We start from the raw sequence: 22,234 nt of genomic DNA, 5'->3' as shown, positions 1-22,234 counted from the left end.
CAGAACCAATTTTAAACCGGCCTGGGGGGATCACTAACTTGCCATCTGCCATTTTAAATTTCACATGGAACCTCCACTTGGTGGTCCATAGTCCATATTGATTAAATACCTTGCCTTTAGGCAGAACACTGTCACAGAATCGAGACAAAAAGGTAACGATATCCTCCTCCGAAGTATATGGGCTATACATCCTTATAGTCACCAATCGTTCTCTACGTGGGAAATGTGGAACTATCTCCACCCCTTCCAAAACCGGACATACCTTCTTTTGCTGCAATATGTTCCAAAATGAATCATAGTCCTCTTCAGAAGCCAGCACCACGTCGTAGTATCCACTTCTGGGAAACTCAAGCATGGATAGGATTTGCTCCCTCTTGACTTCCAGCAACTTAAACAGCACTTCTTCCACGACAAAGACAAGGCCTCTTTCCTTCTTCCGGACATCGAGCAGGGAAATACGAACTCCATTCCGAAGTCTCGCAAAAGGCGGCACGCCTTCCGAAGAAAAACCGCAATCTTCCTCCATGTCCATGATGTCCAGACACCTCCCCCACCGAAGTAGGTAGGTGGGGATCGCCTCCCGTTGTCTGGGGACTAAGCCGGCTCCCTGATAGCAGCAGGGGGGTGAAGTCCCTCCGTTAAGAAGGACGATCCCCCCAGGCAAAGGAGCCGGGTACCCCAGACACCCTCTGGCCAGACCAAGTGAGCAGAACTACACCTGATCTTAGCCAAAAGGCCGAGAAGCGATAACCGTGAAAGGGGCGGGCCCAACAAGGTCCCCTTCATGGGCACTATCACTGCTTGCTGTCAGGGAGGCTGCCAGACAATTTTCCATGCACACTCTGGGCTGGGGGGCAGTCAACCACCAGTACACACAGCAGAACCTAAACCCATACCATTATTGCTAAGCAGCAAGACAGGGGCCCATTGCACTCCCACGGGGCCTTTTTAAATGCAATCCATAACCCGGATTTGCCAGGAACCCTTCTTACTCCTCCTACTTGCATGTGACACTGGGCTTAGGATCTGCATAGGAAACACACACACAAGCACACACCTACCTTTGTTGCCTGCAGATGCCTCCTTGGCTGTCCCCAAACGGTATCAAACCAAAGCTGTAAGCATAGAGGACATGCCTGCACCCCATTGGACTTACCTGTGTGGGTTAAATCCGGGTTATTTGACAACCTATGGCGGTGATGGTTCTGCTCAGGCAGAGCAGTGCTGATGCTCCTCATAAAGCTGTCGCTGCTGTGAAGGTTCTAGGTGACATCACAAATCCCTTTGGTTACATACACAACAAAGCTGGGTTGTTGTTGTTTACACTCTGCAAGGCCTGTGGAAGTGAGTGACATCATAGCACTGTAGTTCTGAGGGTTCAAGATGGATGCAACAATCTCCTGTTGCTTCTATGAAGGCCGTAATAGACGACATCACCAAACAGCTCCATAGTCACATACACAGCAAAGGAGAGATGTTGTTTACACCTAGTGATGTCAGTGGTATTGAGTGACATCACAGCACAGTGCTAAGGCTCCTGGGCCTGGACACAGCAGCGGCTGCAATATCTCAACGGAGAATACGTTTATATCTATGTGTGTGTGTGCGCATATATATATATATATATATATATATATATATATATATATATATATTTCTCCGCCGAAATCACTTTTAAACCCATTTCCACCTTTTTTTCCCTTCTCTTCCTCTTACTTTTTTTTCACGTTTTTTTACGTTTTTCTCCTTTTCGCCTCTTTTCTGGGCGTATTATTCTTCTTTTTCTTCTTTTTTTTCGTCTAATGCATACCCCATCAGTGCAGCAATGCTTATTCAATACCGCCAGCAGATGGAGACACTGGGGGATAATTTTCTAAGGATTTATACTGATTTTTCCTGTCTGAATTTGTCGCACAGAAAGTTGCAGGCCAAATATGTGTGACATTTCTGCGACTTTAGCTTCTAGAGCATTTTTACAACATTATACATAGGTGCTGAATACATAAAAAGCGACTGTTCAGCGACAGACAAGTCGCATCGGCTGAAAGTAGGCCAGAATGTCAGTCCATGTTGGAGCAGGTTTAGATACAGTCTAAAGCATAGATCTCAAAGTCTGTGCACAGAATTTAGCAAGGGCCTCGCACCTTCTGATGCATCAGGTAGGTGCACAATAGCATAGCCTAACCCTCTGTACTTTGGTCTATATTGATGCGGGACATAGACAGCCAGCTGATGACCAATCCATTAGTGCAATGGATGGCTGGAAGCATTTGTCTTTGCCTTTGCAATACCACAGAAGCAATGCATGGTCAATGTACAGCAATGACACACCTGTGTGAACAGCCAGGAGACCCCCCCCCCCATGTTATGTTACATAGTTACATAGTTAGTACGGTCGAAAAAAGACATATGTCCATCACGTTCAACCAGGGAATTAAGGGGTAGGGGTGTGGCGCGATATTGGGGAAGGGATGAGATTTTATATTTCTTCATAAGCATTAATCTTATTTTGTCAATTAGGAACATTCAGCACCCACCCGCTATCAAGGCAGCTGCCTATCATGTCATGCCCTACCTGCACAGGTGTGCTGGCTACTCAAATGATCCAATTAAGGAGGCCATTTAGTCAGCAGCAGCAGAAGTCCTGTGCCTGGACGCTCCAACAGGGGCCAGACACAAGCAGAAGCAGAAGCAGCAGAAGCAGCAGCAGCACCACCTTTTGTTTTTTGGCTGCAGCAGCAGCAAGGCCCACAGGGCTGGCTAGCTGGCTAGCCAGCAAGCAGGTAGCAATGAAAGTAGGAATCTTTCTTTTTAACCCTGTAAGGGGGTGGTGCACTGTACCCGAAGATACTGCCATATCGGGTCAATGCATAGGGCGACGGAAGCAAGCTTCGAAATCGGCCCCCGTTCTCAAAAATCCATTTAATATATGGTCCCCAGATAGGGGACGTATCAGATATTAAACTGATAAGAACAGATACTACACTTGATCTTAGCCAAAAGGCCGAGAAGCGATAACCGTGAAAGGGGCGGGCCCAACAAGGTCCCCTTCATGGGCACTATCACTGCTTGCTGTCAGGGAGGCTGCCAGACAATTTTCCATGCACACTCTGGGCTGGGGGGCAGTCAACCACCAGTACACACAGCAGAACCTAAACCCATACCATTATTGCTAAGCAGCAAGACAGGGGCCCATTGCACTCCCACGGGGCCTTTTTAAATGCAATCCATAACCCGGATTTGCCAGGAACCCTTCTTACTCCTCCTACTTGCATGTGACACTGGGCTTAGGATCTGCATAGGAAACACACACACAAGCACACACCTACCTTTGTTGCCTGCAGATGCCTCCTTGGCTGTCCCCAAACGGTATCAAACCAACACCCACGGGAAGCTGTAAGCATAGAGGACATGCCTGCACCCCATTGGACTTACCTGTGTGGGTTAAATCCGGGTTATTTGACAACCTATGGCGGTGATGGTTCTGCTCAGGCAGAGCAGTGCTGATGCTCCTCATAAAGCTGTCGCTGCTGTGAAGGTTCTAGGTGACATCACAAATCCCTTTGGTTACATACACAACAAAGCTGGGTTGTTGTTGTTTACACTCTGCAAGGCCTGTGGAAGTGAGTGACATCATAGCACTGTAGTTCTGAGGGTTCAAGATGGATGCAACAATCTCCTGTTGCTTCTATGAAGGCCGTAATAGACGACATCACCAAACAGCTCCATAGTCACATACACAGCAAAGGAGAGATGTTGTTTACACCTAGTGATGTCAGTGGTATTGAGTGACATCACAGCACAGTGCTAAGGCTCCTGGGCCTGGACACAGCAGCGGCTGCAATATCTCAACGGAGAATACGTTTATATCTATGTGTGTGTGTGCGCATATATATATATATATATATATATATATATATATATATATATATATTTCTCCGCCGAAATCACTTTTAAACCCATTTCCACCTTTTTTTCCCTTCTCTTCCTCTTACTTTTTTTTCACGTTTTTTTACGTTTTTCTCCTTTTCGCCTCTTTTCTGGGCGTATTATTCTTCTTTTTCTTCTTTTTTTTCGTCTAATGCATACCCCATCAGTGCAGCAATGCTTATTCAATACCGCCAGCAGATGGAGACACTGGGGGATAATTTTCTAAGGATTTATACTGATTTTTCCTGTCTGAATTTGTCGCACAGAAAGTTGCAGGCCAAATATGTGTGACATTTCTGCGACTTTAGCTTCTAGAGCATTTTTACAACATTATACATAGGTGCTGAATACATAAAAAGCGACTGTTCAGCGACAGACAAGTCGCATCGGCTGAAAGTAGGCCAGAATGTCAGTCCATGTTGGAGCAGGTTTAGATACAGTCTAAAGCATAGATCTCAAAGTCTGTGCACAGAATTTAGCAAGGGCCTCGCACCTTCTGATGCATCAGGTAGGTGCACAATAGCATAGCCTAACCCTCTGTACTTTGGTCTATATTGATGCGGGACATAGACAGCCAGCTGATGACCAATCCATTAGTGCAATGGATGGCTGGAAGCATTTGTCTTTGCCTTTGCAATACCACAGAAGCAATGCATGGTCAATGTACAGCAATGACACACCTGTGTGAACAGCCAGGAGACCCCCCCCCCCATGTTATGTTACATAGTTACATAGTTAGTACGGTCGAAAAAAGACATATGTCCATCACGTTCAACCAGGGAATTAAGGGGTAGGGGTGTGGCGCGATATTGGGGAAGGGATGAGATTTTATATTTCTTCATAAGCATTAATCTTATTTTGTCAATTAGGAACATTCAGCACCCACCCGCTATCAAGGCAGCTGCCTATCATGTCATGCCCTACCTGCACAGGTGTGCTGGCTACTCAAATGATCCAATTAAGGAGGCCATTTAGTCAGCAGCAGCAGAAGTCCTGTGCCTGGACGCTCCAACAGGGGCCAGACACAAGCAGAAGCAGAAGCAGCAGAAGCAGCAGCAGCACCACCTTTTGTTTTTTGGCTGCAGCAGCAGCAAGGCCCACAGGGCTGGCTAGCTGGCTAGCCAGCAAGCAGGTAGCAATGAAAGTAGGAATCTTTCTTTTTAACCCTGTAAGGGGGTGGTGCACTGTACCCGAAGATACTGCCATATCGGGTCAATGCATAGGGCGACGGAAGCAAGCTTCGAAATCGGCCCCCGTTCTCAAAAATCCATTTAATATATGGTCCCCAGATAGGGGACGTATCAGATATTAAACTGATAAGAACAGATACTACACTTGATCTTAGCCAAAAGGCCGAGAAGCGATAACCGTGAAAGGGGCGGGCCCAACAAGGTCCCCTTCATGGGCACTATCACTGCTTGCTGTCAGGGAGGCTGCCAGACAATTTTCCATGCACACTCTGGGCTGGGGGGCAGTCAACCACCAGTACACACAGCAGAACCTAAACCCATACCATTATTGCTAAGCAGCAAGACAGGGGCCCATTGCACTCCCACGGGGCCTTTTTAAATGCAATCCATAACCCGGATTTGCCAGGAACCCTTCTTACTCCTCCTACTTGCATGTGACACTGGGCTTAGGATCTGCATAGGAAACACACACACAAGCACACACCTACCTTTGTTGCCTGCAGATGCCTCCTTGGCTGTCCCCAAACGGTATCAAACCAACACCCACGGGAAGCTGTAAGCATAGAGGACATGCCTGCACCCCATTGGACTTACCTGTGTGGGTTAAATCCGGGTTATTTGACAACCTATGGCGGTGATGGTTCTGCTCAGGCAGAGCAGTGCTGATGCTCCTCATAAAGCTGTCGCTGCTGTGAAGGTTCTAGGTGACATCACAAATCCCTTTGGTTACATACACAACAAAGCTGGGTTGTTGTTGTTTACACTCTGCAAGGCCTGTGGAAGTGAGTGACATCATAGCACTGTAGTTCTGAGGGTTCAAGATGGATGCAACAATCTCCTGTTGCTTCTATGAAGGCCGTAATAGACGACATCACCAAACAGCTCCATAGTCACATACACAGCAAAGGAGAGATGTTGTTTACACCTAGTGATGTCAGTGGTATTGAGTGACATCACAGCACAGTGCTAAGGCTCCTGGGCCTGGACACAGCAGCGGCTGCAATATCTCAACGGAGAATACGTTTATATCTATGTGTGTGTGTGCGCATATATATATATATATATATATATATATATATATATATATATATTTCTCCGCCGAAATCACTTTTAAACCCATTTCCACCTTTTTTTCCCTTCTCTTCCTCTTACTTTTTTTTCACGTTTTTTTACGTTTTTCTCCTTTTCGCCTCTTTTCTGGGCGTATTATTCTTCTTTTTCTTCTTTTTTTTCGTCTAATGCATACCCCATCAGTGCAGCAATGCTTATTCAATACCGCCAGCAGATGGAGACACTGGGGGATAATTTTCTAAGGATTTATACTGATTTTTCCTGTCTGAATTTGTCGCACAGAAAGTTGCAGGCCAAATATGTGTGACATTTCTGCGACTTTAGCTTCTAGAGCATTTTTACAACATTATACATAGGTGCTGAATACATAAAAAGCGACTGTTCAGCGACAGACAAGTCGCATCGGCTGAAAGTAGGCCAGAATGTCAGTCCATGTTGGAGCAGGTTTAGATACAGTCTAAAGCATAGATCTCAAAGTCTGTGCACAGAATTTAGCAAGGGCCTCGCACCTTCTGATGCATCAGGTAGGTGCACAATAGCATAGCCTAACCCTCTGTACTTTGGTCTATATTGATGCGGGACATAGACAGCCAGCTGATGACCAATCCATTAGTGCAATGGATGGCTGGAAGCATTTGTCTTTGCCTTTGCAATACCACAGAAGCAATGCATGGTCAATGTACAGCAATGACACACCTGTGTGAACAGCCAGGAGACCCCCCCCCCCCATGTTATGTTACATAGTTACATAGTTAGTACGGTCGAAAAAAGACATATGTCCATCACGTTCAACCAGGGAATTAAGGGGTAGGGGTGTGGCGCGATATTGGGGAAGGGATGAGATTTTATATTTCTTCATAAGCATTAATCTTATTTTGTCAATTAGGAACATTCAGCACCCACCCGCTATCAAGGCAGCTGCCTATCATGTCATGCCCTACCTGCACAGGTGTGCTGGCTACTCAAATGATCCAATTAAGGAGGCCATTTAGTCAGCAGCAGCAGAAGTCCTGTGCCTGGACGCTCCAACAGGGGCCAGACACAAGCAGAAGCAGAAGCAGCAGAAGCAGCAGCAGCACCACCTTTTGTTTTTTGGCTGCAGCAGCAGCAAGGCCCACAGGGCTGGCTAGCTGGCTAGCCAGCAAGCAGGTAGCAATGAAAGTAGGAATCTTTCTTTTTAACCCTGTAAGGGGGTGGTGCACTGTACCCGAAGATACTGCCATATCGGGTCAATGCATAGGGCGACGGAAGCAAGCTTCGAAATCGGCCCCCGTTCTCAAAAATCCATTTAATATATGGTCCCCAGATAGGGGACGTATCAGATATTAAACTGATAAGAACAGATACTACACTTGATCTTAGCCAAAAGGCCGAGAAGCGATAACCGTGAAAGGGGCGGGCCCAACAAGGTCCCCTTCATGGGCACTATCACTGCTTGCTGTCAGGGAGGCTGCCAGACAATTTTCCATGCACACTCTGGGCTGGGGGGCAGTCAACCACCAGTACACACAGCAGAACCTAAACCCATACCATTATTGCTAAGCAGCAAGACAGGGGCCCATTGCACTCCCACGGGGCCTTTTTAAATGCAATCCATAACCCGGATTTGCCAGGAACCCTTCTACTCCTCCTACTTGCATGTGACACTGGGCTTAGGATCTGCATAGGAAACACACACACAAGCACACACCTACCTTTGTTGCCTGCAGATGCCTCCTTGGCTGTCCCCAAACGGTATCAAACCAACACCCACGGGAAGCTGTAAGCATAGAGGACATGCCTGCACCCCATTGGACTTACCTGTGTGGGTTAAATCCGGGTTATTTGACAACCTATGGCGGTGATGGTTCTGCTCAGGCAGAGCAGTGCTGATGCTCCTCATAAAGCTGTCGCTGCTGTGAAGGTTCTAGGTGACATCACAAATCCCTTTGGTTACATACACAACAAAGCTGGGTTGTTGTTGTTTACACTCTGCAAGGCCTGTGGAAGTGAGTGACATCATAGCACTGTAGTTCTGAGGGTTCAAGATGGATGCAACAATCTCCTGTTGCTTCTATGAAGGCCGTAATAGACGACATCACCAAACAGCTCCATAGTCACATACACAGCAAAGGAGAGATGTTGTTTACACCTAGTGATGTCAGTGGTATTGAGTGACATCACAGCACAGTGCTAAGGCTCCTGGGCCTGGACACAGCAGCGGCTGCAATATCTCAACGGAGAATACGTTTATATCTATGTGTGTGTGTGCGCATATATATATATATATATATATATATATATATATATATATATATATTCTCCGCCGAAATCACTTTTAAACCCATTTCCACCTTTTTTTCCCTTCTCTTCCTCTTACTTTTTTTTCACGTTTTTTTACGTTTTTCTCCTTTTCGCCTCTTTTCTGGGCGTATTATTCTTCTTTTTCTTCTTTTTTTTCGTCTAATGCATACCCCATCAGTGCAGCAATGCTTATTCAATACCGCCAGCAGATGGAGACACTGGGGGATAATTTTCTAAGGATTTATACTGATTTTTCCTGTCTGAATTTGTCGCACAGAAAGTTGCAGGCCAAATATGTGTGACATTTCTGCGACTTTAGCTTCTAGAGCATTTTTACAACATTATACATAGGTGCTGAATACATAAAAAGCGACTGTTCAGCGACAGACAAGTCGCATCGGCTGAAAGTAGGCCAGAATGTCAGTCCATGTTGGAGCAGGTTTAGATACAGTCTAAAGCATAGATCTCAAAGTCTGTGCACAGAATTTAGCAAGGGCCTCGCACCTTCTGATGCATCAGGTAGGTGCACAATAGCATAGCCTAACCCTCTGTACTTTGGTCTATATTGATGCGGGACATAGACAGCCAGCTGATGACCAATCCATTAGTGCAATGGATGGCTGGAAGCATTTGTCTTTGCCTTTGCAATACCACAGAAGCAATGCATGGTCAATGTACAGCAATGACACACCTGTGTGAACAGCCAGGAGACCCCCCCCCCCCCCCCATGTTATGTTACATAGTTACATAGTTAGTACGGTCGAAAAAAGACATATGTCCATCACGTTCAACCAGGGAATTAAGGGGTAGGGGTGTGGCGCGATATTGGGGAAGGGATGAGATTTTATATTTCTTCATAAGCATTAATCTTATTTTGTCAATTAGGAACATTCAGCACCCACCCGCTATCAAGGCAGCTGCCTATCATGTCATGCCCTACCTGCACAGGTGTGCTGGCTACTCAAATGATCCAATTAAGGAGGCCATTTAGTCAGCAGCAGCAGAAGTCCTGTGCCTGGACGCTCCAACAGGGGCCAGACACAAGCAGAAGCAGAAGCAGCAGAAGCAGCAGCAGCACCACCTTTTGTTTTTTGGCTGCAGCAGCAGCAAGGCCCACAGGGCTGGCTAGCTGGCTAGCCAGCAAGCAGGTAGCAATGAAAGTAGGAATCTTTCTTTTTAACCCTGTAAGGGGGTGGTGCACTGTACCCGAAGATACTGCCATATCGGGTCAATGCATAGGGCGACGGAAGCAAGCTTCGAAATCGGCCCCCGTTCTCAAAAATCCATTTAATATATGGTCCCCAGATAGGGGACGTATCAGATATTAAACTGATAAGAACAGATACTACACTTGATCTTAGCCAAAAGGCCGAGAAGCGATAACCGTGAAAGGGGCGGGCCCAACAAGGTCCCCTTCATGGGCACTATCACTGCTTGCTGTCAGGGAGGCTGCCAGACAATTTTCCATGCACACTCTGGGCTGGGGGGCAGTCAACCACCAGTACACACAGCAGAACCTAAACCCATACCATTATTGCTAAGCAGCAAGACAGGGGCCCATTGCACTCCCACGGGGCCTTTTTAAATGCAATCCATAACCCGGATTTGCCAGGAACCCTTCTTACTCCTCCTACTTGCATGTGACACTGGGCTTAGGATCTGCATAGGAAACACACACACAAGCACACACCTACCTTTGTTGCCTGCAGATGCCTCCTTGGCTGTCCCCAAACGGTATCAAACCAACACCCACGGGAAGCTGTAAGCATAGAGGACATGCCTGCACCCCATTGGACTTACCTGTGTGGGTTAAATCCGGGTTATTTGACAACCTATGGCGGTGATGGTTCTGCTCAGGCAGAGCAGTGCTGATGCTCCTCATAAAGCTGTCGCTGCTGTGAAGGTTCTAGGTGACATCACAAATCCCTTTGGTTACATACACAACAAAGCTGGGTTGTTGTTGTTTACACTCTGCAAGGCCTGTGGAAGTGAGTGACATCATAGCACTGTAGTTCTGAGGGTTCAAGATGGATGCAACAATCTCCTGTTGCTTCTATGAAGGCCGTAATAGACGACATCACCAAACAGCTCCATAGTCACATACACAGCAAAGGAGAGATGTTGTTTACACCTAGTGATGTCAGTGGTATTGAGTGACATCACAGCACAGTGCTAAGGCTCCTGGGCCTGGACACAGCAGCGGCTGCAATATCTCAACGGAGAATACGTTTATATCTATGTGTGTGTGTGCGCATATATATATATATATATATATATATATATATATATATATATATTTCTCCGCCGAAATCACTTTTAAACCCATTTCCACCTTTTTTTCCCTTCTCTTCCTCTTACTTTTTTTTCACGTTTTTTTACGTTTTTCTCCTTTTCGCCTCTTTTCTGGGCGTATTATTCTTCTTTTTCTTCTTTTTTTTCGTCTAATGCATACCCCATCAGTGCAGCAATGCTTATTCAATACCGCCAGCAGATGGAGACACTGGGGGATAATTTTCTAAGGATTTATACTGATTTTTCCTGTCTGAATTTGTCGCACAGAAAGTTGCAGGCCAAATATGTGTGACATTTCTGCGACTTTAGCTTCTAGAGCATTTTTACAACATTATACATAGGTGCTGAATACATAAAAAGCGACTGTTCAGCGACAGACAAGTCGCATCGGCTGAAAGTAGGCCAGAATGTCAGTCCATGTTGGAGCAGGTTTAGATACAGTCTAAAGCATAGATCTCAAAGTCTGTGCACAGAATTTAGCAAGGGCCTCGCACCTTCTGATGCATCAGGTAGGTGCACAATAGCATAGCCTAACCCTCTGTACTTTGGTCTATATTGATGCGGGACATAGACAGCCAGCTGATGACCAATCCATTAGTGCAATGGATGGCTGGAAGCATTTGTCTTTGCCTTTGCAATACCACAGAAGCAATGCATGGTCAATGTACAGCAATGACACACCTGTGTGAACAGCCAGGAGACCCCCCCCCCCCCCATGTTATGTTACATAGTTACATAGTTAGTACGGTCGAAAAAAGACATATGTCCATCACGTTCAACCAGGGAATTAAGGGGTAGGGGTGTGGCGCGATATTGGGGAAGGGATGAGATTTTATATTTCTTCATAAGCATTAATCTTATTTTGTCAATTAGGAACATTCAGCACCCACCCGCTATCAAGGCAGCTGCCTATCATGTCATGCCCTACCTGCACAGGTGTGCTGGCTACTCAAATGATCCAATTAAGGAGGCCATTTAGTCAGCAGCAGCAGAAGTCCTGTGCCTGGACGCTCCAACAGGGGCCAGACACAAGCAGAAGCAGAAGCAGCAGAAGCAGCAGCAGCACCACCTTTTGTTTTTTGGCTGCAGCAGCAGCAAGGCCCACAGGGCTGGCTAGCTGGCTAGCCAGCAAGCAGGTAGCAATGAAAGTAGGAATCTTTCTTTTTAACCCTGTAAGGGGGTGGTGCACTGTACCCGAAGATACTGCCATATCGGGTCAATGCATAGGGCGACGGAAGCAAGCTTCGAAATCGGCCCCCGTTCTCAAAAATCCATTTAATATATGGTCCCCAGATAGGGGACGTATCAGATATTAAACTGATAAGAACAGATACTACACTTGATCTTAGCCAAAAGGCCGAGAAGCGATAACCGTGAAAGGGGCGGGCCCAACAAGGTCCCCTTCATGGGCACTATCACTGCTTGCTGTCAGGGAGGCTGCCAGACAATTTTCCATGCACACTCTGGGCTGGGGGGCAGTCAACCACCAGTACACACAGCAGAACCTAAACCCATACCATTATTGCTAAGCAGCAAGACAGGGGCCCATTGCACTCCCACGGGGCCTTTTTAAATGCAATCCATAACCCGGATTTGCCAGGAACCCTTCTTACTCCTCCTACTTGCATGTGACACTGGGCTTAGGATCTGCATAGGAAACACACACACAAGCACACACCTACCTTTGTTGCCTGCAGATGCCTCCTTGGCTGTCCCCAAACGGTATCAAACCAACACCCACGGGAAGCTGTAAGCATAGAGGACATGCCTGCACCCCATTGGACTTACCTGTGTGGGTTAAATCCGGGTTATTTGACAACCTATGGCGGTGATGGTTCTGCTCAGGCAGAGCAGTGCTGATGCTCCTCATAAAGCTGTCGCTGCTGTGAAGGTTCTAGGTGACATCACAAATCCCTTTGGTTACATACACAACAAAGCTGGGTTGTTGTTGTTTACACTCTGCAAGGCCTGTGGAAGTGAGTGACATCATAGCACTGTAGTTCTGAGGGTTCAAGATGGATGCAACAATCTCCTGTTGCTTCTATGAAGGCCGTAATAGACGACATCACCAAACAGCTCCATAGTCACATACACAGCAAAGGAGAGATGTTGTTTACACCTAGTGATGTCAGTGGTATTGAGTGACATCACAGCACAGTGCTAAGGCTCCTGGGCCTGGACACAGCAGCGGCTGCAATATCTCAACGGAGAATACGTTTATATCTATGTGTGTGTGTGCGCATATATATATATATATATATATATATATATATATATATATATATATTTCTCCGCCGAAATCACTTTTAAACCCATTTCCACCTTTTTTTCCCTTCTCTTCCTCTTACTTTTTTTTCACGTTTTTTTACGTTTTTCTCCTTTTCGCCTCTTTTCTGGGCGTATTATTCTTCTTTTTCTTCTTTTTTTTCGTCTAATGCATACCCCATCAGTGCAGCAATGCTTATTCAATACCGCCAGCAGATGGAGACACTGGGGGATAATTTTCTAAGGATTTATACTGATTTTTCCTGTCTGAATTTGTCGCACAGAAAGTTGCAGGCCAAATATGTGTGACATTTCTGCGACTTTAGCTTCTAGAGCATTTTTACAACATTATACATAGGTGCTGAATACATAAAAAGCGACTGTTCAGCGACAGACAAGTCGCATCGGCTGAAAGTAGGCCAGAATGTCAGTCCATGTTGGAGCAGGTTTAGATACAGTCTAAAGCATAGATCTCAAAGTCTGTGCACAGAATTTAGCAAGGGCCTCGCACCTTCTGATGCATCAGGTAGGTGCACAATAGCATAGCCTAACCCTCTGTACTTTGGTCTATATTGATGCGGGACATAGACAGCCAGCTGATGACCAATCCATTAGTGCAATGGATGGCTGGAAGCATTTGTCTTTGCCTTTGCAATACCACAGAAGCAATGCATGGTCAATGTACAGCAATGACACACCTGTGTGAACAGCCAGGAGACCCCCCCCCCCCCCCCATGTTATGTTACATAGTTACATAGTTAGTACGGTCGAAAAAAGACATATGTCCATCACGTTCAACCAGGGAATTAAGGGGTAGGGGTGTGGCGCGATATTGGGGAAGGGATGAGATTTTATATTTCTTCATAAGCATTAATCTTATTTTGTCAATTAGGAACATTCAGCACCCACCCGCTATCAAGGCAGCTGCCTATCATGTCATGCCCTACCTGCACAGGTGTGCTGGCTACTCAAATGATCCAATTAAGGAGGCCATTTAGTCAGCAGCAGCAGAAGTCCTGTGCCTGGACGCTCCAACAGGGGCCAGACACAAGCAGAAGCAGAAGCAGCAGAAGCAGCAGCAGCACCACCTTTTGTTTTTTGGCTGCAGCAGCAGCAAGGCCCACAGGGCTGGCTAGCTGGCTAGCCAGCAAGCAGGTAGCAATGAAAGTAGGAATCTTTCTTTTTAACCCTGTAAGGGGGTGGTGCACTGTACCCGAAGATACTGCCATATCGGGTCAATGCATAGGGCGACGGAAGCAAGCTTCGAAATCGGCCCCCGTTCTCAAAAATCCATTTAATATATGGTCCCCAGATAGGGGACGTATCAGATATTAAACTGATAAGAACAGATACTACACTTGATCTTAGCCAAAAGGCCGAGAAGCGATAACCGTGAAAGGGGCGGGCCCAACAAGGTCCCCTTCATGGGCACTATCACTGCTTGCTGTCAGGGAGGCTGCCAGACAATTTTCCATGCACACTCTGGGCTGGGGGGCAGTCAACCACCAGTACACACAGCAGAACCTAAACCCATACCATTATTGCTAAGCAGCAAGACAGGGGCCCATTGCACTCCCACGGGGCCTTTTTAAATGCAATCCATAACCCGGATTTGCCAGGAACCCTTCTTACTCCTCCTACTTGCATGTGACACTGGGCTTAGGATCTGCATAGGAAACACACACACAAGCACACACCTACCTTTGTTGCCTGCAGATGCCTCCTTGGCTGTCCCCAAACGGTATCAAACCAACACCCACGGGAAGCTGTAAGCATAGAGGACATGCCTGCACCCCATTGGACTTACCTGTGTGGGTTAAATCCGGGTTATTTGACAACCTATGGCGGTGATGGTTCTGCTCAGGCAGAGCAGTGCTGATGCTCCTCATAAAGCTGTCGCTGCTGTGAAGGTTCTAGGTGACATCACAAATCCCTTTGGTTACATACACAACAAAGCTGGGTTGTTGTTGTTTACACTCTGCAAGGCCTGTGGAAGTGAGTGACATCATAGCACTGTAGTTCTGAGGGTTCAAGATGGATGCAACAATCTCCTGTTGCTTCTATGAAGGCCGTAATAGACGACATCACCAAACAGCTCCATAGTCACATACACAGCAAAGGAGAGATGTTGTTTACACCTAGTGATGTCAGTGGTATTGAGTGACATCACAGCACAGTGCTAAGGCTCCTGGGCCTGGACACAGCAGCGGCTGCAATATCTCAACGGAGAATACGTTTATATCTATGTGTGTGTGTGCGCATATATATATATATATATATATATATATATATATATATATATATATTTCTCCGCCGAAATCACTTTTAAACCCATTTCCACCTTTTTTTCCCTTCTCTTCCTCTTACTTTTTTTTCACGTTTTTTTACGTTTTTCTCCTTTTCGCCTCTTTTCTGGGCGTATTATTCTTCTTTTTCTTCTTTTTTTTCGTCTAATGCATACCCCATCAGTGCAGCAATGCTTATTCAATACCGCCAGCAGATGGAGACACTGGGGGATAATTTTCTAAGGATTTATACTGATTTTTCCTGTCTGAATTTGTCGCACAGAAAGTTGCAGGCCAAATATGTGTGACATTTCTGCGACTTTAGCTTCTAGAGCATTTTTACAACATTATACATAGGTGCTGAATACATAAAAAGCGACTGTTCAGCGACAGACAAGTCGCATCGGCTGAAAGTAGGCCAGAATGTCAGTCCATGTTGGAGCAGGTTTAGATACAGTCTAAAGCATAGATCTCAAAGTCTGTGCACAGAATTTAGCAAGGGCCTCGCACCTTCTGATGCATCAGGTAGGTGCACAATAGCATAGCCTAACCCTCTGTACTTTGGTCTATATTGATGCGGGACATAGACAGCCAGCTGATGACCAATCCATTAGTGCAATGGATGGCTGGAAGCATTTGTCTTTGCCTTTGCAATACCACAGAAGCAATGCATGGTCAATGTACAGCAATGACACACCTGTGTGAACAGCCAGGAGACCCCCCCCCCCCCCCCCATGTTATGTTACATAGTTACATAGTTAGTACGGTCGAAAAAAGACATATGTCCATCACGTTCAACCAGGGAATTAAGGGGTAGGGGTGTGGCGCGATATTGGGGAAGGGATGAGATTTTATATTTCTTCATAAGCATTAATCTTATTTTGTCAATTAGGAACATTCAGCACCCACCCGCTATCAAGGCAGCTGCCTATCATGTCATGCCCTACCTGCACAGGTGTGCTGGCTACTCAAATGATCCAATTAAGGAGGCCATTTAGTCAGCAGCAGCAGAAGTCCTGTGCCTGGACGCTCCAACAGGGGCCAGACACAAGCAGAAGCAGAAGCAGAAGCAGCAGAAGCAGCAGCAGCACCACCTTTTGTTTTTTGGCTGCAGCAGCAGCAAGGCCCACAGGGCTGGCTAGCTGGCTAGCCAGCAAGCAGGTAGCAATGAAAGTAGGAATCTTTCTTTTTAACCCTGTAAGGGGGTGGTGCACTGTACCCGAAGATACTGCCATATCGGGTCAATGCATAGGGCGACGGAAGCAAGCTTCGAAATCGGCCCCCGTTCTCAAAAATCCATTTAATATATGGTCCCCAGATAGGGGACGTATCAGATATTAAACTGATAAGAACAGATACTACACTTGATCTTAGCCAAAAGGCCGAGAAGCGATAACCGTGAAAGGGGCGGGCCCAACAAGGTCCCCTTCATGGGCACTATCACTGCTTGCTGTCAGGGAGGCTGCCAGACAATTTTCCATGCACACTCTGGGCTGGGGGGCAGTCAACCACCAGTACACACAGCAGAACCTAAACCCATACCATTATTGCTAAGCAGCAAGACAGGGGCCCATTGCACTCCCACGGGGCCTTTTTAAATGCAATCCATAACCCGGATTTGCCAGGAACCCTTCTTACTCCTCCTACTTGCATGTGACACTGGGCTTAGGATCTGCATAGGAAACACACACACAAGCACACACCTACCTTTGTTGCCTGCAGATGCCTCCTTGGCTGTCCCCAAACGGTATCAAACCAACACCCACGGGAAGCTGTAAGCATAGAGGACATGCCTGCACCCCATTGGACTTACCTGTGTGGGTTAAATCCGGGTTATTTGACAACCTATGGCGGTGATGGTTCTGCTCAGGCAGAGCAGTGCTGATGCTCCTCATAAAGCTGTCGCTGCTGTGAAGGTTCTAGGTGACATCACAAATCCCTTTGGTTACATACACAACAAAGCTGGGTTGTTGTTGTTTACACTCTGCAAGGCCTGTGGAAGTGAGTGACATCATAGCACTGTAGTTCTGAGGGTTCAAGATGGATGCAACAATCTCCTGTTGCTTCTATGAAGGCCGTAATAGACGACATCACCAAACAGCTCCATAGTCACATACACAGCAAAGGAGAGATGTTGTTTACACCTAGTGATGTCAGTGGTATTGAGTGACATCACAGCACAGTGCTAAGGCTCCTGGGCCTGGACACAGCAGCGGCTGCAATATCTCAACGGAGAATACGTTTATATCTATGTGTGTGTGTGCGCATATATATATATATATATATATATATATATATATATATATATATATTCTCCGCCGAAATCACTTTTAAACCCATTTCCACCTTTTTTTCCCTTCTCTTCCTCTTACTTTTTTTTCACGTTTTTTTACGTTTTTCTCCTTTTCGCCTCTTTTCTGGGCGTATTATTCTTCTTTTTCTTCTTTTTTTTCGTCTAATGCATACCCCATCAGTGCAGCAATGCTTATTCAATACCGCCAGCAGATGGAGACACTGGGGGATAATTTTCTAAGGATTTATACTGATTTTTCCTGTCTGAATTTGTCGCACAGAAAGTTGCAGGCCAAATATGTGTGACATTTCTGCGACTTTAGCTTCTAGAGCATTTTTACAACATTATACATAGGTGCTGAATACATAAAAAGCGACTGTTCAGCGACAGACAAGTCGCATCGGCTGAAAGTAGGCCAGAATGTCAGTCCATGTTGGAGCAGGTTTAGATACAGTCTAAAGCATAGATCTCAAAGTCTGTGCACAGAATTTAGCAAGGGCCTCGCACCTTCTGATGCATCAGGTAGGTGCACAATAGCATAGCCTAACCCTCTGTACTTTGGTCTATATTGATGCGGGACATAGACAGCCAGCTGATGACCAATCCATTAGTGCAATGGATGGCTGGAAGCATTTGTCTTTGCCTTTGCAATACCACAGAAGCAATGCATGGTCAATGTACAGCAATGACACACCTGTGTGAACAGCCAGGAGACCCCCCCCCCCCCCCCCATGTTATGTTACATAGTTACATAGTTAGTACGGTCGAAAAAAGACATATGTCCATCACGTTCAACCAGGGAATTAAGGGGTAGGGGTGTGGCGCGATATTGGGGAAGGGATGAGATTTTATATTTCTTCATAAGCATTAATCTTATTTTGTCAATTAGGAACATTCAGCACCCACCCGCTATCAAGGCAGCTGCCTATCATGTCATGCCCTACCTGCACAGGTGTGCTGGCTACTCAAATGATCCAATTAAGGAGGCCATTTAGTCAGCAGCAGCAGCAGAAGTCCTGTGCCTGGACGCTCCAACAGGGGCCAGACACAAGCAGAAGCAGAAGCAGCAGAAGCAGCAGCAGCACCACCTTTTGTTTTTTGGCTGCAGCAGCAGCAAGGCCCACAGGGCTGGCTAGCTGGCTAGCCAGCAAGCAGGTAGCAATGAAAGTAGGAATCTTTCTTTTTAACCCTGTAAGGGGGTGGTGCACTGTACCCGAAGATACTGCCATATCGGGTCAATGCATAGGGCGACGGAAGCAAGCTTCGAAATCGGCCCCCGTTCTCAAAAATCCATTTAATATATGGTCCCCAGATAGGGGACGTATCAGGTATTAAACTGATAAGAACAGATACTACACTTGATCTTAGCCAAAAGGCCGAGAAGCGATAACCGTGAAAGGGGCGGGCCCAACAAGGTCCCCTTCATGGGCACTATCACTGCTTGCTGTCAGGGAGGCTGCCAGACAATTTTCCATGCACACTCTGGGCTGGGGGGCAGTCAACCACCAGTACACACAGCAGAACCTAAACCCATACCATTATTGCTAAGCAGCAAGACAGGGGCCCATTGCACTCCCACGGGGCCTTTTTAAATGCAATCCATAACCCGGATTTGCCAGGAACCCTTCTTACTCCTCCTACTTGCATGTGACACTGGGCTTAGGATCTGCATAGGAAACACACACACAAGCACACACCTACCTTTGTTGCCTGCAGATGCCTCCTTGGCTGTCCCCAAACGGTATCAAACCAACACCCACGGGAAGCTGTAAGCATAGAGGACATGCCTGCACCCCATTGGACTTACCTGTGTGGGTTAAATCCGGGTTATTTGACAACCTATGGCGGTGATGGTTCTGCTCAGGCAGAGCAGTGCTGATGCTCCTCATAAAGCTGTCGCTGCTGTGAAGGTTCTAGGTGACATCACAAATCCCTTTGGTTACATACACAACAAAGCTGGGTTGTTGTTGTTTACACTCTGCAAGGCCTGTGGAAGTGAGTGACATCATAGCACTGTAGTTCTGAGGGTTCAAGATGGATGCAACAATCTCCTGTTGCTTCTATGAAGGCCGTAATAGACGACATCACCAAACAGCTCCATAGTCACATACACAGCAAAAGAGAGATGTTGTTTACACCTAGTGATGTCAGTGGTATTGAGTGACATCACAGCACAGTGCTAAGGCTCCTGGGCCTGGACACAGCAGCGGCTGCAATATCTCAACGGAGAATACGTTTATATCTATGTGTGTGTGTGCGCATATATATATATATATATATATATATATATATATATATATATATTTCTCCGCCGAAATCACTTTTAAACCCATTTCCACCTTTTTTTCCCTTCTCTTCCTCTTACTTTTTTTTCACGTTTTTTTACGTTTTTCTCCTTTTCGCCTCTTTTCTGGGCGTATTATTCTTCTTTTTCTTCTTTTTTTTCGTCTAATGCATACCCCATCAGTGCAGCAATGCTTATTCAATACCGCCAGCAGATGGAGACACTGGGGGATAATTTTCTAAGGATTTATACTGATTTTTCCTGTCTGAATTTGTCGCACAGAAAGTTGCAGGCCAAATATGTGTGACATTTCTGCGACTTTAGCTTCTAGAGCATTTTTACAACATTATACATAGGTGCTGAATACATAAAAAGCGACTGTTCAGCGACAGACAAGTCGCATCGGCTGAAAGTAGGCCAGAATGTCAGTCCATGTTGGAGCAGGTTTAGATACAGTCTAAAGCATAGATCTCAAAGTCTGTGCACAGAATTTAGCAAGGGCCTCGCACCTTCTGATGCATCAGGTAGGTGCACAATAGCATAGCCTAACCCTCTGTACTTTGGTCTATATTGATGCGGGACATAGACAGCCAGCTGATGACCAATCCATTAGTGCAATGGATGGCTGGAAGCATTTGTCTTTGCCTTTGCAATACCACAGAAGCAATGCATGGTCAATGTACAGCAATGACACACCTGTGTGAACAGCCAGGAGACCCCCCCCCCCCCCCCCCCATGTTATGTTACATAGTTACATAGTTAGTACGGTCGAAAAAAGACATATGTCCATCACGTTCAACCAGGGAATTAAGGGGTAGGGGTGTGGCGCGATATTGGGGAAGGGATGAGATTTTATATTTCTTCATAAGCATTAATCTTATTTTGTCAATTAGGAACATTCAGCACCCACCCGCTATCAAGGCAGCTGCCTATCATGTCATGCCCTACCTGCACAGGTGTGCTGGCTACTCAAATGATCCAATTAAGGAGGCCATTTAGTCAGCAGCAGCAGAAGTCCTGTGCCTGGACGCTCCAACAGGGGCCAGACACAAGCAGAAGCAGCAGAAGCAGCAGCAGCAGCAGCAGCACCACCTTTTGTTTTTTGGCTGCAGCAGCAGCAAGGCCCACAGGGCTGGCTAGCTGGCTAGCCAGCAAGCAGGTAGCAATGAAAGTAGGAATCTTTCTTTTTAACCCTGTAAGGGGGTGGTGCACTGTACCCGAAGATACTGCCATATCGGGTCAATGCATAGGGCGACGGAAGCAAGCTTCGAAATCGGCCCCCGTTCTCAAAAATCCATTTAATATATGGTCCCCAGATAGGGGACGTATCAGATATTAAACTGATAAGAACAGATACTACACTTGATCTTAGCCAAAAGGCCGAGAAGCGATAACCGTGAAAGGGGCGGGCCCAACAAGGTCCCCTTCATGGGCACTATCACTGCTTGCTGTCAGGGAGGCTGCCAGACAATTTTCCATGCACACTCTGGGCTGGGGGGCAGTCAACCACCAGTACACACAGCAGAACCTAAACCCATACCATTATTGCTAAGCAGCAAGACAGGGGCCCATTGCACTCCCACGGGGCCTTTTTAAATGCAATCCATAACCCGGATTTGCCAGGAACCCTTCTTACTCCTCCTACTTGCATGTGACACTGGGCTTAGGATCTGCATAGGAAACACACACACAAGCACACACCTACCTTTGTTGCCTGCAGATGCCTCCTTGGCTGTCCCCAAACGGTATCAAACCAACACCCACGGGAAGCTGTAAGCATAGAGGACATGCCTGCACCCCATTGGACTTACCTGTGTGGGTTAAATCCGGGTTATTTGACAACCTATGGCGGTGATGGTTCTGCTCAGGCAGAGCAGTGCTGATGCTCCTCATAAAGCTGTCGCTGCTGTGAAGGTTCTAGGTGACATCACAAATCCCTTTGGTTACATACACAACAAAGCTGGGTTGTTGTTGTTTACACTCTGCAAGGCCTGTGGAAGTGAGTGACATCATAGCACTGTAGTTCTGAGGGTTCTAGATGGATGCAACAATCTCCTGTTGCTTCTATGAAGGCCGTAATAGACGACATCACCAAACAGCTCCATAGTCACATACACAGCAAAGGAGAGATGTTGTTTACACCTAGTGATGTCAGTGGTATTGAGTGACATCACAGCACAGTGCTAAGGCTCCTGGGCCTGGACACAGCAGCGGCTGCAATATCTCAACGGAGAATACGTTTATATCTATGTGTGTGTGTGCGCATATATATATATATATATATATATATATATATATATATATATATATATTTCTCCGCCGAAATCACTTTTAAACCCAT

The 22,234-nt window shown here is 46.4% G+C and overlaps 9 non-coding genes across 9 annotated transcripts; all 9 read right to left on the bottom strand.

Annotated features, from left to right (window-relative positions):
- Window positions 1–2,825: 2,825 nt before the first annotated feature.
- On the bottom strand, window positions 2,826–3,016 carry LOC130304974 (U2 spliceosomal RNA). Its single transcript, XR_008854660.1, has one exon. It is a non-coding gene; the product is annotated as a U2 spliceosomal RNA (small nuclear RNA).
- Window positions 3,017–5,104: 2,088 nt separating this feature from the next.
- Window positions 5,105–5,295, bottom strand: LOC130304972 (U2 spliceosomal RNA). Its single transcript, XR_008854659.1, has one exon. It is a non-coding gene; the product is annotated as a U2 spliceosomal RNA (small nuclear RNA).
- Window positions 5,296–7,382: 2,087 nt separating this feature from the next.
- On the bottom strand, window positions 7,383–7,573 carry LOC130304971 (U2 spliceosomal RNA). Its single transcript, XR_008854658.1, has one exon. It is a non-coding gene; the product is annotated as a U2 spliceosomal RNA (small nuclear RNA).
- A 2,091-nt stretch (window positions 7,574–9,664) lies between these two features.
- Window positions 9,665–9,855, bottom strand: LOC130305015 (U2 spliceosomal RNA). Its single transcript, XR_008854699.1, has one exon. It is a non-coding gene; the product is annotated as a U2 spliceosomal RNA (small nuclear RNA).
- A 2,089-nt stretch (window positions 9,856–11,944) lies between these two features.
- On the bottom strand, window positions 11,945–12,135 carry LOC130305005 (U2 spliceosomal RNA). Its single transcript, XR_008854690.1, has one exon. It is a non-coding gene; the product is annotated as a U2 spliceosomal RNA (small nuclear RNA).
- A 2,093-nt stretch (window positions 12,136–14,228) lies between these two features.
- Window positions 14,229–14,419, bottom strand: LOC130304994 (U2 spliceosomal RNA). Its single transcript, XR_008854679.1, has one exon. It is a non-coding gene; the product is annotated as a U2 spliceosomal RNA (small nuclear RNA).
- A 2,100-nt stretch (window positions 14,420–16,519) lies between these two features.
- Window positions 16,520–16,710, bottom strand: LOC130304982 (U2 spliceosomal RNA). Its single transcript, XR_008854668.1, has one exon. It is a non-coding gene; the product is annotated as a U2 spliceosomal RNA (small nuclear RNA).
- Window positions 16,711–18,806: 2,096 nt separating this feature from the next.
- LOC130305008 (U2 spliceosomal RNA) lies at window positions 18,807–18,997 on the bottom strand. Its single transcript, XR_008854693.1, has one exon. It is a non-coding gene; the product is annotated as a U2 spliceosomal RNA (small nuclear RNA).
- Window positions 18,998–21,094: 2,097 nt separating this feature from the next.
- LOC130304970 (U2 spliceosomal RNA) lies at window positions 21,095–21,285 on the bottom strand. The gene has a single exon (XR_008854657.1). It is a non-coding gene; the product is annotated as a U2 spliceosomal RNA (small nuclear RNA).
- Between the last annotated feature and the right edge of the window lie 949 nt (window positions 21,286–22,234).

The sequence above is a fragment of the Hyla sarda genome, unplaced genomic scaffold (assembly GCF_029499605.1).
Source record: "Hyla sarda isolate aHylSar1 unplaced genomic scaffold, aHylSar1.hap1 scaffold_1300, whole genome shotgun sequence".
Lineage (NCBI taxonomy): Eukaryota > Metazoa > Chordata > Amphibia > Anura > Hylidae > Hyla > Hyla sarda.
This window is presented reverse-complemented; position numbering and strand designations above follow the sequence as displayed.